The 12,883-nt window shown below is 48.5% G+C and overlaps 1 long non-coding RNA gene across 2 annotated transcripts; it reads right to left on the bottom strand.

The window, feature by feature from the left end:
- Positions 1–670: 670 nt before the first annotated feature.
- LOC140691444 (uncharacterized) lies at positions 671–11,914 on the bottom strand. Of its 2 annotated transcripts, XR_012067067.1 has the most exons (4): positions 10,876–11,914; positions 5,040–5,239; positions 4,349–4,568; positions 671–3,250 (listed from the first exon to the last, which is right to left on the bottom strand). It is a non-coding gene; the product is annotated as an uncharacterized lncRNA (long non-coding RNA). The 2 variants fall into 2 exon arrangements; XR_012067066.1 differs by having other exon boundaries at positions 671–4,568; positions 10,876–11,907.
- Between the last annotated feature and the right edge of the window lie 969 nt (positions 11,915–12,883).

Below are 12,883 nucleotides of genomic sequence, written 5' to 3' on the forward strand. Positions count from 1 at the left end.
TGCTCATAAACCTGCACGTCAGCTGGAAATCTTTGCAATGATGGAACTAGAACACACATCCATAAGAGAGAGAGCTGAAGACTCCAGGCCGGCTCGCTCAGTGAGTGGGCAGGGAGTCGGAGCCGTGTCACTCGCAGAAATCCAAGTGTGAAATGTCAGATAGGAGCACTCAGGGATACTGGGGAGCGTGCTGTGGGCACCCTCAGAAGAAAGACCTGCCCAGGTATCAGTCTGCAGAGTGCCACTTACTGGATGCCCACCCACTCTGGGTGCTGGAAATTTAGACAGTCACTACTTGCATCATTCCGTTCAAGTGCTGTTCCCCACCCAGCCCAGGTTTTATACACGGTTGAAAAAACCCCAGCTTTGTCAAGGTATAACTAGCATAAAATAGGCTGCACATATTTAAAGGGCACAATTTGATAAATTTCGTCCTTTGTGTGCACTAGTGAAACTCATCACAATGGAGATAATGAACACAGTCAAGTTTCCTTGTGCCCGTCGTATCCCTCCTTCTGGACCCCCCCATCTCACCCCCCCCAGCCCCACGCACTCCCAGCCCCCACCCCACCCAGGCAATCATTGATCCATTTTCTGTTACTATACTTTTGCATTTTCTAGAATTTTACAGAAAAGGAATTATACACTAGGCATTCTTTTTATCTGGCTTATTTCACTCAATATAATACTTTGACATTCACCTGTATTGTTGCATATATCAACAATTTATGCCTTTCATTTCTGAGGAGGATTCCACTGTGTGGAATCACCATAATTCGCTGACTCATTCATCTGTTGAAGGATGTTTGGGTTGTTTCCAGTTCAATGCAGCTGCTGAATGTCCGTGTGCAAGTCTCTGTGTGGACATGTTTTCACTCCTCTGGCATAAAGACCTAGAAATGGGATGGCTGGACCTGACAGTGGATGTACAGTTAACTTTTAAGAAACAGGCTATTTTCCAAAGCAATGGGGGAGAGTTCCAGTTTCCTCCATATCCTTGCAACATCTGATTTTTTTTAAATTGAAGTTTAGTCAATTTACAATGTTGTGTTAATTTCTGGTGTACAGCATAGTGATTGATTTATACATATATATTCCTTTTTATATTGTTTTTCATTATAGGTCATTACACAGTATTAAATATAGTTCCCTGTGCTATAAAATATAAACTTGTTTATTTGTTTTAGATACAGTGATTAATATCTACAAATCCCAAACTCAATTTTTCCCTCCCCATCCTCTTTTCCCCCGGTTAACCATAAGTTGGTTTTCTATGTATGTTAGTCTGTTACTGTTGCGTAAATAAGTTCATTTGTGTCATTTTTTTAGGTTCCACATATAAGTGAATCATATGGTATTTTTCTTTCTCTCTCTGACTTACTTCCCTTAGCATGGTGATCTCCAGGTCCATCCATGTTGCGGCAAATGGTGTTATTTTATTCTTTTTTATGGCTGAGTAGTGTTTCATTATATATATATACACACATATATACACATCATATTTTCTTTATCCAGTCATCTGTTGGTGGACATTTAGGTTGCTTCCATGTCTTGGCTATTGTAAATAGTATGCTATGAACTAAATGTAAATGCTGCTATGAACACTGGGATGCACGTATCTTTTCACATTAGCGTTCCCTCCAGATATATGCCCAGGAGGGGGATTGCTGGATCATAGGGTAAGTCTGTTTTCAGGTTTTTAAGGAATCGCCCTACTGTTTTTCATAATGGCTGCACCAAACTGCATTCTGGTATGGTTCCTTTTTGAAATGTTAGCTACTCTCACTGCTGTTCAGCAATTTCTCATTGTGATTTTGATTTGCATTTCCCTAATGAAAATGATGCTGAGTGTCTTTTCATGTGCTATTTTGCCATCTGTGTATCTTCTTTGGTAAATCTTTTGCCTACTTAAAAAAAAAATTGGATCATTTGTCTTCTGTAATTGACCTTTGAGTTCTTGATACATTCCCAGACCCAAGTCCTTGGTGCAGTGTGTGTTTCGCATTCAATTTAGCATACTATGTAAACAAGGGAGGCTTATCGGGAATAGCTGAACCACACTCTGAAATATGCCTCGTTTATTCAGCTGCTGTCTTATATAGAAATTATGCATACAAAAGCTGCAAATGGCACACAGAGACGTAGCACTTCTAATCCCCCTTAATGGCGTCGGTGGGACTCTTAGGAAATCTCCCTGCCCTGCCCCGTCTTCATTTCTTGCCTCTTGTCCTCAGGGCTTTTTCGGTTTCTGCCTTTCCCCTCTGACCTGTTCCAGCACATTGGGCGGGTCACATGCAGGATCAGACAAACACGACAGTCACCACGGTCTTTGTCCCAGAGTCTTCCTCAGCCCCCCTGCTGCACCGGCTCTTCCTTTCAGCTCCCGTCAAGAAGGAGATGCCTGGGGACTTTCTCCTCGCTTCTAGAGGGTGAGGAGCTTTCTAGATTCACTGACTTTAAGCAGGAAAAAGATCAGTGTCACGGTCGTGTGTTACCTTAGAGAATTTTCCCCCTGATTGGAAAATAATCCTCCCCTTGCTTCCAAACGCCCCTTCCTGGAGGCCCCAGCAGGGAGGCGCTGCCAAAGTTTGGGGGGCGGGGGAGGGCGGGGTTGGCCCTCCCCTGGGAGCTGATGCGTTATATGCTCATCATAGTCACTGTCTCTCTGCAGGGGACATAAACCCCATGAGAGCAGGCACTTTGCCTGTTTTGTTTGTAGTTCTGAGCTCGGCCCTTAGCCCAGGACCCAGTCCGTAGCAGGAGCACATGCCGGAAGGGTTGAATGAATGAATGAGTCTAGAGCAGTGACCAGGCTTAACCGGCAGGTGCAGGGCTGAAAACCAGAAGAATTCTCACTAAGACCACCCCGCTAGTAAGTAGAGAAATTGGGTGCAGACCCGGGTGTGTCTGGGACAAGCGGACCTTGCAATAGCGTGAGGTGGGCACTTCTCTGGAGGTGCTTCTGCTGGGCTCTGGAACCAAGAATGGGTCATCCACTTGACCAAAATGTCAGAGAGGCTTCTCAGAGAGGGGGTGCCGAGGGAAGGAGGGATTCAGGGACACAAAGCCAGGGAGAAGCGAACATCGCCCCAGAGCCAGAAGAGTGAGCGCTGCAGGGCCCGGGGCTGCCCTGACCTTGGTGAGCTGCCGTCTGCACCTGTCAATCTACTGTGGTTCCTTCTCTTGCCCACGTATCTTCACTGGTGTCACCACCATTTCATGAGTTACAAAGTGAAAGTTGCTTTAAAACCTAAAGTAATGGAAAAATTGCAAATGATATTGAAAACATTTCTAAACTCATGAAAAAACTTAAGCTTAGTGTGATGTTTAAAAATCCTTTAAACCTTACGTGTCCATTTTTTGCATGCCTAACTTCCCATGTCTCTCGTGTCTGGGACATTTTCCCTTGAATCTCACTGTCATCTTTGCTCAATGCATATGAAACACGCCCCTTTCTGGGCACATCCCCCCTCCATCCTTGCCCACCTGCCCAAACCACAGCAGTTTCCTGATTGCCCTAAGTCTCTCCATCATGTCCACCCAGTCCCCCTAAACAGCCTGTTCATGGTGCCCTCTGCCATGCCATCTCCCTCCCCACTGACTATTCACTAGACCTGTCAATCATCTCACAGACACACTGCTCTTTGGAAACTGTCCTTCCGCTGTGAAATAGTAATTAGCCCTGAGCCCTGGGACTGGCCTTGCTAACAGTGTAGGGTGGCAGGGCCCCAGGAAACAAATCACCACCCAGTAAAGACAGACATACAGATTGTGATATTGCCCTCAGTGTAGCAAATAATAGAGGCAGTGAAAGATCGGGACAGGAGAACCAGGTTTGACTGGGTGGTGGGATCAGGGAAGACTTTTTTAAAGAAGTGACATTTGAGCTGACACTTGGACGACTTGTAGGAGCTGGCCTGGGAAGAACTAGAGAAGAGATGAGTAGAGCCGCCAGGTGGGGAGGGTTGGGCATCTACAGCAGATGACAGAATCGTGGGGGTTGGCGTGTCATCAATTAAGGGACAAGGACAGACTGTGGGGTTATGGATCAAACTGCTGGAGGAAGGATGACCTGGAGCCAGGAGACCTTAGGAAGCTGTGGCAGTAAGTGTTCAAGAGCAGAGGTTGGACCCAGTGGAGCTTGGGAGGCAGCTGGATGAAATGTCTTCGAGGTACATTTAGGATGTGCTGTGGACTGGATGTGGGGGGAAGAAAATATATCAGGAGGGACACCAGATTTCCAACTGGTGAAAGGAGGCATTGTTTTCCAGGATCTGGAAGGGAAGGGGGGAGCACGTTTGTGGGGGGAGATCCCTGCTCAGTTTCAGGCAGGTAAACCTGCAGGCACCTTTCCAATCCTCCTGTGATTTATTACAATCACATTTACAGCTTCCATCACCCATATGGCAGTGAAACCACCTTCCAGAGTTTGCATGTTTTCAGTCAAACAAGGTAAGGAGCACAAAGGAGCAGGGAATGTATCAGACAGTCCTGGTGTGGCTCCCACCATCAGGCACCGCTGTGCAGAGCATGTGTGCTGGGCTGGGAAGCACTAGCCGCCATGGCATCTGGGGAGAAACGAGTGGAAAACAGTGAGATGCAGTTTTTAGCCTTCAAATCATTGTGGAGTGGCAGGTAATTATGATTATTATTTTTCAGAGAAGGGAAATGCAGCTTCTGACCTCACTGTTTAATTCGCCCTGACGAAATTCCCTGAGCTTCGGCAGAATTTACACTAAGCAGCTGCTCGAAGTAAAGACCCTTGTGCTAATTAACTACCACCCCAGGATATTACAAAGAAAAAGTCATGGGCGACTTCCTCCCTAACCTGATCCTCACTCAAAATTCCCAAGCTATGTCTTTTGCAAATTGCTTGAATCTGCCGTTAAGCTAAGCAAATTTTATTCAGGTAAAACAAACCGCAGGAGTAATCAGGCCACACGTGAAGTGATGGGACAGTGGTGGCCCAAGCTGATCATGAGCTCACGGACTGTAGCTCCTCACTACCCAGAAGCTAGTCCGTGGTAGCAGGCACACACCTGGTCTCAGCCAGACCCCCGCGCAAGGTGCAGTGGGAAGGTCTACAGAACGTGGCATCTGCCCATGTCCCACAGCTGATGGACTTCCAGGGGGAGTGTGTCCTCTAGCAGCTTCATTAGTCTCCCTCATGCCTCTGACACAGGAGGTTAGGGAGTCGGGGATGGTGGTGGTGGGGAAGAAAGCCCCCAAACCACCATTGCTGTCAAAGAAAGGGAAAGGAGATTGACATTTACTAATTTCCTGCCACGATTCGGTCTCCTTCACACATGTCAGCCCCTGGGTGCCCGTTTCCTCCTCTATAAATCTGGATCATAACGGTATTCCTATGATGGGTTTGTTGTGTGAGGAGCAAATAGCTACAACATACAGAGCACATCAGAATTGGGGATTGCCCCTGGCACATCGGAAGCGCTCGCCGTGTGGACATTTTTATTATGAGGACTCTCATCACCAGCCCCGTGATCATCACCACATTTCTCACCATGGATTCTATTATGTTCATTTTGCAGATGAAGAGATTGAGGTTCGCAGCACACCCATCAGTGCTGGTTTTGTTATAATGCAGTAACAACTGCCAAGTCCAGGTGGCTGACCGGCACAGAAGGTTCTCACCCGTGTTACACACTGGCTACAGCTGGGTTCTCCAGGCTGAGGGAGCAGCCCTCGTCTGAGATGCCGCCCTCCCCATGGCACGGGTTAAAGAGGCAAGGACGGACCACACTTCTGCTCAGAGGAGGCTCATGTCACTTCCACTTACGTCTCACTGGCCAAACTCAGTCACCCTGACAAGTCTAATGGCAACGGGAAAAGCAGCAGAATCTTCCCCCAGGGACAGCTCCGCAGGGAAGGGCAGAAAGTATTTCAACAGTCACACGATCTACCACCAGGAGTTCTGACATTCACCCAGAGTCACACAGATTTTTAAAAAGCTAGGATTTGTAACCGAGCAGGACCCTGTGGGGCCTTCCTGGGGGAGACCCCTCCTCTATGTCCTCTCCTGCAGCCCCTCTCTGAAGCACCCAGATCATAGTGTCTCATGTATGTTTCTTGAGTTTTTCAGATACTAAAACCCACCACCAAAGAGTAGAAATTAACCCCTTGATGATCAAGAGCACATGGTCCCCAGATTTCCGGCTCCCACGGGGTGATGCTGTTGACACCCTGTTCCCTCCACATCAACCAGAGGACTGTGCAGAGCTGATCACCTACCCTGCCTTTAAATATTCTTTGCTGAAACCCTTGGAGGAATTTGGGGTTTTCCTGGGCATGAGCCACCCCGTCCTCCTCGCCCAGCCCTGCAGTAAACCTTTCTCTGCTCCAAACTCTGATGTTTTAGTTTGCTTGGCCTCAGGTTGCGTCGGGCACACGAACTTCCATTCGGCAACAGACGCAAGCCTGTGTCTGATCAACACAGCCTTCCCGTGCCCGGCTATACCCGCCTCCCTCTTTCCTGCTCCACCGTTTCTCAGAGCTACGTCCGTATGCTGCCTCTTTCCCCTTGTTAAGGAAGGCGTTCTTCTGGCTTAAAATCTTGTATGCTTGTAATATTTAAAGCATAGCAACAGTGACAATGAGAGCAGCAATGAGCAGCAATAGTAGCACTTTGAGCTTGTAAACCAGTCCTTCCCCAGAGCAGCCCAGTCTTCTCCCAAGGTCACGCGAGGGCCAGCAGGCACGGAGCTGCGTGGTTTGCTGGGGTCACGAACAAGGACAGCCAGGCCCAGAATCCCACCCTGTTCTACTCAAGCTGCAGATGCCTTGTTTCAGTTTCCTGACCTGTAGGACAGGATGAGTCAATGCATTTCAACTCATCAAACATTTACTGAGTATTTACTCTATGGAAAGCCTTATAATTTTGATTTTCTTGATGTACATCCCATGACTGCATCAAGGAATAAAATCACAGGCTCCCACTATAACCATCCCATTAGCACACAGACTTATAGTTATTTCAGCCCATCCTCAGAACTCACTGTGTACTCACAAAAAAGGCTCATTTTCTAAAATAGGGAAATGCATTTTTAAGTTCCCTTTCAGTATTGGATTCATGAAGTAGACTCTATTTTCACCAATGATTTTCACCTCTGACTTTTCATGGATAAAGCACAAGCCACCAGTCTAAGGGGTCAGTGTGGGGGCTAGTTCTCGCCCAGATATATCTGGGACCAGGGAACTCACGCTGACCAAGAAGGGTGATTTCAGCCCCTCCTCTTAGCCAAGGGCATCTTCAAGGCTACCTTCCTTGGCCATGGTCTTCAACCCTGAGCAAACAAAGGGCAAGTCAAGTGCCTCTTACCCTCCTCAGCCCTCCAGTGTTTGAAATGTGGTCACATTGTGCCTCCAGGAGAAACTCTCCTGACCATTCGTTCCACGTAAGGCCTTGTCCCAGGTCCAAGGCTGCCCTGACCACACCCTGGGCCTGTCTTTTTGCCCGCACACAGTCTAGTCCTGCCGCACATGGATGCCCCGAGGCGGCAGCTCAGCCATCCCCAGGCCCCGGGTATCGAGCAGGCGTGGCATGCAGCAGGAGTTCAGAAATGCTTGCTGTCAGTTTTGTCTGGAGCCAGGTGGTGGTGGGGCTGCTGTTAGGACTGTCTCTGCCACTGAGCTGAAGGCTATGGCTTTTCCAACCTGGTTTCCCAGAGTTCAACAGCATCCTCACCAAAAGGCAAAAGAGAAAACTGATGAAGAGGGAGGGGGTACATGAGGAGGATGGGCAGGAGGAGGGGAAATGCCATAGACACAGGGCAATGGTGGGAGAGAGGGGCACAGCACAGACACGTCTCATCTGCCCCTGGGCTGCCCCTTGCTGGAAAACCCTCTCGCTGAAGATGAGAGTTGAGAAGTGTCCATCTCACTAGCCACCCAGTGGGCACATGATGAAGTGTCAACCTGCCAGGGCCAAACGATCCCATGGCATCAGAAGCCCCCCATCCCCCCACCCTTTAACCATGTGCTGTCCTTAAGGGTCCTTGAGTGGCATGTCCTTGAAGGGCAAGTCAGGTGGCGTGTGTCCCATCACTGGCCTCACAGGAATGTGACCGGCTCCTCCAGTCTAAAGGCTTCCCCAGCATCCTTGGTGTCTTTTATTTCTCAGCTCATAAGTCACATGCTCCAGCTAACCTTGCCTCCATCTGTTGGAGACGTGTGTGTAACCCACCTGCAGGAGACTGGTTCTCATGTGAAGGATTTTGAGATGGTCAGGAGAAAATAGGGAATTAAAGAGATTTTTTTTTAATAGTAGAGATTTTTAATGCAATCACTTCCTTGATTCTGACTTTCTCGACCTGTTGGAAGAGCAGCTGTCTGAGTGTTAACCAGGTTCCCAGAAGAGCGGCTTTCTGGAGGGGATCACAGCACACATCATCTGTCTGCCCCATCCTGTTTCAACCACCCTGAAACTGGGTGGACTAGTCAGGCAGTTCCCAGGGGACAAAGTGACCCTGATGAAAGCCATTTCCTTCAGAGCAGGGGGGTGGGAGGAGGAGGACAGATTTTCCCTTAGTTTTTTATCTGGTTTTCTCAGCAGGTATGGAAAATCTGCTTGTTACCATTTTCAAATAATTGATGGGACAGGACATGGCTGAAGAGACGGGGTGAGGGGTGGGCGTGGGGGGCAAGGAAGGCCAGCCTCACATTGGGGGAGCACTGCATCTCCGTCCTGGTGCCCACTCACCAGGTCAGCAGCGCTGGGAAAGAGCATGTCCAAATGTAGGTTTCATTCTTACTCAGGTACTGTGAGGCCAACAGATCAGGAGGTGACTGCCATTGAAAAAAGAGCTTGTTACCCACAGGTCCCAGGAGGAGGGAGCACTGCGCCATTGGGGGAGGACCACATGGGGAAGCTCCAGGGCCAGTGATGGGGGGAGGAGGGGCAGAAGGGCAAGAGCCTTTACTGGGGTTTCTGGGGGAAGGAACAGGTGAGGCAGAGTCATCAAGCTCAGGATTGGCTAATTTTAATCATTTCAGGGCTCTGGGGTGGAGGGCTGTCCCTAGTGGTCTGAAACCTGGGCCTGGTGACTAGGGCAGGGGGACAGTGAGAGAGTCCCATGGAGGAGGTGGGGGAAGGGGGGCTCTGGATTGGCTGATTTGCCTGTGAAAGCGGCGCTCTCAGGTGAGAGGTTCACAGTCTCTAGAAACTAGCCAACCTGCAGAGGGACAGTCTCTTCCCGGATCAAAAAGCCCCCAAGAAGTCAAAGCACCAGAATAAAAAAAAGAGGAGACATGAGTCATACGGAAAGGCAGGCTTTTTGATGGCATCTCTGAGATAAAATACAAACTGACCAAAACGTTCCTGAAAATCCCAAGTCAGCCTGCTTTTCCATCTGAAAAACTTCATTCACCTTATTTCCTCCTTCCCTTTCATCACTTTTGACTATGCAGAAATCCTGCAGTGGGGAAGTCCAGGACAAGCAGGAAGAAGTCCTTTGTTGGCTGTTTTTTTGCCACCGTGAAAGAGAAATGAGCTCCATATGGGTGTGGGTGCATCACCATGCTGAAATCTGTCTTAGCTCTGATGGGCACTTGGGAGACATCCAGCCACAGTGCATCTCCACTCTGTGTGTGCGAGTGGCGCTCTGGCCACACTTCTGCTAAGTTTCCCTGAGATTCCGGAGTGATGGGTTTCTCAGGGAAGGGTTACAGCCTTCCTTGGCCACGCCACTTCACATCTTTCTGAAAGATTGAGCCCAGGAGAGTCAGCAGGGTCCACCGAGCCTTGAGCTAAAGCGTCACCGGTGATGACTGCAGTACAGCTCGATGCGACATCCCCACCTATGCATGACATTCAAGGATGGCTGCCCTAGCAATTCATTTTCCTCCAGGACAGAGGAGCTCAGCTAAGTCCATGACTCTGTAGCCTGTTTTTTTTGCTGTGTAAATGCTAGAATCAAGCAGCAGAGTTGATCTTTGGTTGGTTTCACTTTGCAGGTGGAGGTAAACACCAAAATTCAAAGCCACAGCCAGAACCATACACAGCAGCTGCACTGCACCATCTGACCCTTTAGGGGAAGACTGTATGGAGAAACGCTTGCCCACAGAAAAGGCTGACTGAAGGGCCTGGGGATGGTCACTGAAAGCATTCCTGTCCCCATTGCATTGCTGGAAACATGGCTTCTAAAGGCCTTTGTGTGCTCCAGAGAAAATAAGCCTTCATTTCCTAGCCCCCGGTTCTCCCCAGCCTCTCCCAGTTGGGTGATGCAACGCTCCCCTGCTGTGAACAAACTTCAACCCGTTCTACGCTCTGGTTAGTCCATGTTTCGATAAGTGTAATGATTAAACTGCCTCCTGTAACAAACAAGGCCATGGGCATGTAAGCATTGGAGTGAATACGTTGGAAAAATCTGTAGATAGACACAGATACGTGAAGTACATCCCTAAGAAGAAGAGCACAGAGGTGGTAAAGATGTAGAGAAAAGATGACCAAGAGGCCCCAGCAGAGATGCTCCCCGCTGGGAGCTGGACCATCCCAGGTAAGCACACCTGCATCTTCAGTGCGGCCAGCTGGGGCTTACCTGGGAGGGCTGGGGCCCTGTTCACTGCCCAGCCTTGCCTACACCTGTGGTCATGCCAAGCTGCTGTCCGTGTTCTAGACCCCATAGCCCAAGGTCAGAACCCAGGCCCTTGTCTCCGTGGCCCTGGCAGTGCCTGGTCCAGGACAGCCCTGGCTGTCTACCACCTCCCACATCCCATATCCCTGTCGCAAATTCTGTCATCAGACTTTTTTAACTGGTCCCCTCCTTCCCTATACACTGCGCATCTCCCTCACTGCCCCTGCACCGTAAGGTCCTTTCCATTACTGCTTTGCAAATTTTCAGTGTCTTCCCAAATACCCACCTTCCTTCTTAGTTTAAATTCTCACTCGTCCGGTCCTTCTACTTTGAAAGCTGACACATCTCAGTCCAGTTTTGGTGGCTCGTCTCAGCGCAGAGCTGCTCTCCACCATCAGGTTTTTCTTGCCATGGCAGCTCAATTGCAAGTCATTCTTTGGCATCTTTGAGGCCAAAGGTGGCTGGGGGAACAGTGCAGTTAGAGAGGATGACTCACAGCCCCACCTCTTTCCTCTCGGCTGTGTCACTGTTTAAGCGACAAACACCATCATGTGTGTGCAGTGTACTGGGGGCCTGAGTGAAACGGACATTCCTTCAGGCTTCCAAACTTTTGCATACAGCGTGTTCTCGGCCCCAAATGCCCTTTTTAACCTCTTAACTAGCCCAGCCCCTCTTGATTGTTCAAGTTCTGTTTCATTTTAATACGCAGCTGACATTGCAATTCCTGTGTGAAGACCGCTTCCCTGCCTCCTCCCAGGCAGCCACCGCCTACTGTGCGGTCCCCTGAGGCCCTGTCCATGCTTCTAGGCCTTCTTGGTCTATCTTGACTGTCATTGTGCACGTGCCCCCCTCGCCCCAGCTGGGCTCGGTCGCTCTGCACCCCTAGAGCTTTCCTTCCTTAGTGCGCTGAACACCTTAGTCCTTGATCCCTGATTACTGGGCCCATGGATGGAGACAGAAAGCGATGACTATCAGTGGTGTGTGTCTGTGTGCTTGGGAGGGTGTGGGGCAGTAAAGACAGGCTGACTTCACCCTCTGGGCCTCAGTTTCCTCATCTGTAAAATAGCAGTGATGATAGCAAGGGTTTCAGCTATGCCGTGGTGGGGGGGTGAGAACTAAGTGAGTTATACGCTAAGCCACTGAAATCAGGGCCTGGAGCTGGCACTTAATAAATGTTCAGTAAAAACACTTAACTGTCATTATCCTAGAGAGACAGGTGAGACTCCAGTGAGCGACTTGGATTACTTAATGTACATAGGAGGAGTACGAGTGGCATCTTAAAAATCTAAGGCTCACTTACTGATCATTTCAACGTTTCTTTTTTCAAATTGTCATGTAGTGCCCCTCACCTCCCTCCTGCCCTTTCTCCAGTGCTGAAATGATCACAAGGGGGACAGGGTGGGCTCGGGGGGTGGGGGGTCAAAGTAAATCCAGATTCAGAATAATGGACAAGCTGTTTGGTCAGCCCCTGAGTTACGGACACTGTAAGGAACAGGGCACAGAATGGGGTGAACAAGGCTCAGGTCGGAAGCCCCCTTTCAATCCCTGCTCCACAACCAAATGTGCATTGTGACGTAGGCAACCTTCTCCATTCCTTCCAACCTCAGTGTTCTCATCTCTGAAATGGGGATGAGGAAACTAGAGAGACCTCTTCAGTCTCTTTAACTCTAAAAGAGATCTGGAGAGGGGAGGGTAGAGCTCAGTGGTAGAGCACATGCTTAGCATGTGCATGAGGTCCTGTGTTCAATCCTCAGTCCTTCCATCAAATAAATAAATAGATAAACCTAATTACTCCCCCTGAAAAAAAAAGTTTAAAAAACTATGCTTATAAAAAATAAAAATAAATAAAAGAGAGCCAAGGGGTGGGTATAGCTCAGTGGTAGAGTGCATGTTTAACATGCATGAGGCCCTGGGTTAATGCATGCGGTCCTGGGTTCAATCCCCAGTACCTCCATTTAAAAAAAAAAAGTAAATTAAAAAAAAAAAGAAAATGCAATTGATTCAAAAAATAAAAGGAATCTTATGATTCTAATTCTAAATGTAATTCCCCGCATGGAGTCATCTATGCTGCAAAACTAACAAAGGTTTTATTTCTTTTACCAGCAGCCACAGAGGTGAGTGAACTAGTAGAAGAAACAAAGAAAAAATTTTGAAGAAGGAGAAGACCACCAGAAACAAACCAGAAACCAACCTTGACCTGGATGAGGCAGTATTTTTATATTATTTACAAAGCTATTCTTATTTTTGTAATAAAAATGTGTATTAGATATCATATCATATTTTATGTATGTAAA

This window comes from Vicugna pacos, chromosome 35, assembly GCF_048564905.1.
Source record: "Vicugna pacos chromosome 35, VicPac4, whole genome shotgun sequence".
Taxonomy (NCBI): Eukaryota; Metazoa; Chordata; class Mammalia; order Artiodactyla; family Camelidae; genus Vicugna; species Vicugna pacos.